The sequence below is a fragment of the Poecilia formosa genome, unplaced genomic scaffold (assembly GCF_000485575.1).
Source record: "Poecilia formosa unplaced genomic scaffold, Poecilia_formosa-5.1.2 Scaffold113, whole genome shotgun sequence".
NCBI lineage: Eukaryota > Metazoa > Chordata > Actinopteri > Cyprinodontiformes > Poeciliidae > Poecilia > Poecilia formosa.
The window spans coordinates 1766309-1772360 of record NW_006800052.1 but is presented as its reverse complement, the minus strand read 5'-3'; the positions used below and the strand labels follow the sequence as shown (position 1 = coordinate 1772360).

Here is a 6052-nt window from a genome sequence, read left to right as displayed (position 1 = left end):
GCATTTTTTATTTATTATTATTATTATTATTATTATTATTATTATTATTATTATTATTATTATTATTATTATTTTTGCTTTGCTAAGCTAACCTGTCACATCCTGGGAAGTTTGACCACAGCCTGAGCCACTGATGAGGACAAGCTGGATCCGGTGAAAGGCTGGTTTAAGTTAAAAGAAAAAAAAGAAATGAATAGAAGAGGATCTGTGTTCAGCTGAAGTGTTTCCTCCAAACGCGATCTGACAAATGTGTTAACACTTACTGAAGGGTACAGAAGTGGCTTCAGGCACAAAAAAAAACAAAAAAGAAAAAAAACAAATAAAAAACATGCCAAAATTATGGACTACTCACACCAGGACCCAACTACTGTCATATCCGTTTTGAAACATGGTCGTGGGAAAACAGGCCCATCATACAATCTACCTGAGCTCGGCCAATTCTGTGAAGATGAATAGATAGATAGATGTTAGTGAAGCAGATTGTGCAAATCCGATAAAGGACTTCCAGGCTTGATTTGCAGCGAAAAGTTAGTTCTGTTCCCAACTTTTGACCGAGACAGGCTGAACGTACAGTAAATTCACGGCTGAACCAAAAGCCTCAAATTGTTGAGAATAATTGGATCCACAATGGAAAATAATAAAAGAAATGTGGCTCCAAACTGAGGGACGCCAGACATCTGCAGAATAGATCTGTGGTAACATTTAATTCACATGCACTGCTGTTGTTGGATCGATGTGTGTGTGTATGCACGTGTGCGTGTGTGTGTGTGTGAGATACAGTTTATGCAATACTTTTAAGAAGGAAGTGAAAAATGCTTGTGTTTTCATTTTGTTCTTCGGTGCTTGTTTATGACACAAATATTTTACTGCATGCAGTGTCATGTTATTGTTAGGTTGACTATGATGAGACGTCTGTATTACAGCCTGCTGAGCTGCATTTCACTTGGAGTCGCTTGTCAATACCGGCTAAACTTTATGTATTTAGTTATGAGAGTCTATTATGTTTATTTTGTGGTTATTGGAAGCCTAATGGTCTATGTATGCATCTAATTCGGCTTCCCAATTACAAATTCATGGAGCCAGGATGACAGATGGCTTTTAAAAAAAAAAAAAAGAAAACTCCAGCCTCGCAGCAAAAGTTTACACAGTCTTGCCTCGTACTCTGATTGACAATCTGATTGATTACATACTGCTAAGGACCCACACAAACACAGCCACCGACAAACACACACCCACACATCATTTTCAGCTTAGATTCTCAAATGCCAGCGGCCATACTGTCTTTCTGTTTAAGTCCCCTGCTGGATTAGTGCTTCATTAAAAAAAAAAAAAAGGAGCACTGGTGGTCATGGAAACATCCAGCAGAAAGGAAAAACTGGCAGTGTACTCATCTCCCTTCATCGTCGGAGCGCTGTCACTGTGAATAGTACCTCCTACAGTCAGCAGTGACACTGTTTTCCATGATGCTCCCAGACATTTGCCTTTTTGCGTGCCTCTCTGCCTCCCCGGTAATGAGTGCACCAATTTTCAGAGCATTTCATAAGAAAGTGGGACAAAATATCTCACCGAGCTCCAGTCCTTCTCATCAAGCTGCTTTGTAACAGGAAACCCAGGCAGGCAGGACCGATCAGTCTTTTATGGGGCTTTTACTTGCCAAACTCAACTCATTTGTTTCTTGTTAAACAGCAGAGGAGACTGGTGACACTCATCGTCCCAGCACAGTTTTCTACTTCAAGTTATTTCTGTTTGTTGTTGTTTTTTTACAAACAAGCCATGGGGGGTGGGGAGGAGTTTGAAGTTTGAAGGTTTTCAGAGTTATGTGGCTCTTAGTATCCAACATGAGCAGCTCTAAGAGTAGAAATCTGTGACATTCTTGGTCAAAAATAGTTGCAGAGATATAATTTATCATATCATGTATTATAAACCAAAAGAGCAAAACCAGGCTTTTGAAGGATGCATGATTCCCAAAAAGAAGGCAAAAATAACCGAGATGTACCTTTAATCTTGGCTTCTATAAACATTTCAGCACGGTGCCTTGATGGGATGCCACTTAACAAAGCTGGTCTTTAAATGTTTTTGACACTAAATATTCTGAGGTCAGTTATTGGTGGTATTGTAAAAATCTGGAAGAACGTTGGAGCAACAGCGACGTGACCCGTCTTAAAACCGAGGTTTGGGGTGCGCACAGGCTACCAACTTTGATTAGATTCAGAGGCTACTGATTAAATGTCATGCTATGTTCAGATTAGAGCAAAAACAGCACACAGAGAGCTTCATGGATCGGCTCAGGTGGTGTTAGATGCGGCGACGCAAAGCGCTCCAGAACGGCGTAAGGAGACAACGCCCAGGCTGGAGTCTGACCTCGTAAATGCATTTCTGGTGGAACGGCCATAAATTCCCCAAGCACACTTTTACACCTTTTAGATAGAGTTTGGTTTCAAAACCAGGTTGAAATTAAACAACAGAATCTAGTACAGTCTTAAGAACCCGTTTAGTGCTGATGACAGACGGCACCAAAAGGCTAAAATTAGAGCTCAGCTGGTACGACCTACACGGAAACCAGAGAGGCTGCACGGCGCTCACTGATAAGATCTGTTTTGGTTAGATATTTTTGTTTCTCCAAACACACAAAGGTGCAGCAGACAATCATTATACTGTTCTGTCTCAGGCCAGGAGCGATGTGTGTGCTTCTTATTCATGCCCACACATCCACTCTCCATCTCACATCAGGTCAAAAAAAGAGAGAGAGAGAGAGAGAGAGACAGAAAGAGCAGCTTTATTGCCAGGATCAAAGAAGCGCAGCTTGTTGTTATTACTGCCACATCTTTATTTTCTTTACTATTATTATTATTTTGCCTCCGCAGAATTGCAGAGGCAAGTCGACGTGACGCGCAAACAGGCAACAAATGCACGCCGAGTCAAAGACAAGCGAGCCTCGGGCGTTGGGAAGGACGGCTAATGCCATCTGGTCCCCAGCGTTCCTGCTGAGCGGCGTTCAGGTCCACACCTGGGACGGCGGCGATGCCTGTGAGTTCTGTCGGGCCACCGACTGAACGCCCACCTGCCCCCAACGCGCCGCCCAGACTCATCTAGCAGAAATTAATTCACGTTGATTAAAAAGAAACACAACTTAACGATCTTTTCACACATGCATGGTGCCCGTGTGTTACATTTATCACCACTCGACTGGTTTCGGTCGGGATCCTGATGGGTTTGTAATCGCAGGATCTATAAAGGCATTTTAACAGCATTGGCTAAAAATGACCACTGACTCTTGGAGATGTTTCAGCTGTGAAATTACATCACTATTGACAAGTCGTCGTGGAAACATTCAAAAGCAGATGCTTAGAAAAGATATAATGGACCCTGTTCCTGCAGATACGGGGACACAGCATCAGTCCATTGTGACATATTCAGTTCTAAACACAGAGTGCATGATTAAAACAGGACCTTCAAGCCTTCAACAACACAGCAGCACCCATGTATGGAAGAGAAAAGCTCAGACATCAGCTGACGGAGAAGTGAAGTAGCAACAAAATCAAGAAACCTTCTGATGTTTGACATTAGCAGCAATAATCATAGCAAATTCAGGTTCATCTAAAGTAAAAGCTCTGTGTTATAACACTCTAAAACATGAACAGTTTAATTTGAAACAGTAGATTGGGGATGTTGAGAGATCAATATCATTTACCAACACCAAGACTCATTAGTCTGTCCATTTCATATTCGCTACGGTCAGGTCGCTAACCCATTACAGTAACAAACTTTTTATTCTTTCAAAAAATGTAATTAGTTTTTTTAATGCAGCTCGGTTCTTCTCAACCTTTTTCTGTGACAGGCTTTTAAAGGGAAAGATGGAAAAAAAAAAAGTAAACTCTTTAACTGAATGCAGCTCTGTCAAGGTTGTTTTTCCTGCCCTCAGAAATCTGACAGATACCTTCATGTTTTCTTCTGATTCTGAGTCCTTGGATATTAATTAAGTTCTGATGTGAGTTCAGCCAAATGAAAACATTCTTCAGTGGCGCATCCAAGGACTCGTTGTCAAGGTAAAAAATAACACTTCCTGTGAAAGAGAAGAAATAGTTCTTCCTTTTGTGTTGGAAAGTTGGTGTTTCTTATGTAACCAAAGTGATGGTGTTATGGTGTTATAAGCTCAAATGTAAAGCCTCTGTCACACCTTTGATCAATAATCCTTACAGCAGACGCTCCCATACGGCACACTTTGCCCGGTGGTCTTGACTTAATCCTCTCTATTCCAGTGATCCTTACCTCATCTCTGCACATCAGCTTTCCACAATTAACTCTGATTCTGCGATGTAAAATCTAGCAAAAATTCATGTAAAATCTTAGTGGCGAGCAGAAGTGTTACTACAATTTGAACTTCCACATTTTGGTATGCGTCAACCAGAAGCCTCAGCTAAGATGTATTTTATTGGGATTTTATAAGATGGACAAAGTAATGTCAAATTGCGAAACTGATGAAAAACGATACAGTGGACCGACTCCTGATATTCACAGAGGAGAATAGCTGAAACCTGTGAATATCTGAAGCCCCTCTAAAATGCTTACAGCTGCTTATTTTAATAGTCAAAACACCAAAAATGCATTCATAAACATTAACTGGCACATTGGAAACTGCACCACTGGCAGAAACCAATATCTACAGTGTGAGAGTCCAGCCAATCAGCAGCAGGCAAAATTAAATGGCTGCTTTTCAAATGCGAGCCATTAGCAGCTAAAGTTGGCTAGCATAGTAGTAGCTTCCCAAGCTGCACTTTCTTTCAAATATTTTAAATATGCTCTATGAGAAAAAAAAAATCAGCAAATATTAAAATGGACATAACTAGGCCATTCTGACACAAACCAATCCACTGCAGTTGGAACCTCATGCTCAAGTCTTTCTTATTTAACTGTGTGTGTTATATTATGAAGCTGATTGCTCTGCATTTGTCTTCACAAATTAATTTGAAGTTACATTGTTTGTTTTGTTTCTTTTCCACAAAGCATTTTGCATGATGGTCAAAAACGTCAGTCCTCGTCTATCAATTAACAACAACACCTTGGTCCAGATGTTTACTTCCCTACGTTCCTCATGCAAAGCTGCACATACGATTCGTTGCGGCTCCTTTCCAGCAAACGGCATCCTGCCTCAATACAAGGCCAGAATTATGGATCCAATAGATTCAGTCAGCAGATTATCTCTCTGGAGTCGTGGCTCTCTGCTGCTCCTCCAAAGTGACCATGGGCCTCTCGGCTGCTTCTCTTCTCTCTCCTTGCCTGAGTACTTCATAGTTCGGTTTTAGTCGCGCCGTTTGTCCTCAGATGACAGACTGAATATGTAAAGCTTGGTATATTGTTTTATAACCTCCTCTTTGCTTAAACTCCCTCACAGAGCAGCTGAACTTACACTGAGAATAACTCGACCATAACTGGACTCACCTGCTCAGTCGCTCATTAAGGCATAACCTCCATTATGGGTCTTCTTTTCAAACCACTAATTGTCAAACCCCCTGCATGAGTCTCAGTCTGCTGATCTGCACCTGCTGACGTTTATACGTTTCAGTGGCATGCACCTGGCTACTGAATCACCAGCCGCATATTTGAGATGATCTATGAATCTTAGTGACCAGTATTCAGTCAATTTCAGAAGAAAAATCCTAACAATGTCTCAGTTTCTATGCCAATTAGCGGTGGATGCAGTTTTTCAGGTATGAATCATCAGCCAAATATCAGGCTAAGTGATCCAAACACATCTGAACCAACCAGTGGTCGTCATGTGACCACAAACAAATACCGCATTCCTGATTTTAAACCGTCCGGCTTTGGAAAAAGGTCATGGGATTTTTTTGGTGCTGCAGTTGCATTTCAAGTCTCCGTGAATGAGTCCTTCCCATTGCTGTGCTGAAACACAGGCAGCACTCTTAGCCAGTGACAGAAAGGGAGGGAGAGAGGAAGAGCGAAAGAGGAAGAGACAGCGCTCGCAGCATACAGAGAGAGGTAAAGAAAAAAAAACAGTTTGAGTAGAGGGAGAAGAGTGTCACAGCAATGAGGA

The 6052-nt window shown here is 41.5% G+C and overlaps 1 protein-coding gene across 1 annotated transcript in view; it reads right to left on the bottom strand.

Moving 5' to 3' along the window:
- The window catches only part of LOC103143596 (gliomedin-like), a 45287-nt gene that overhangs the window by 12783 nt on the left and 26452 nt on the right, over positions 1–6052 (bottom strand). The window lies entirely within an intron of this gene.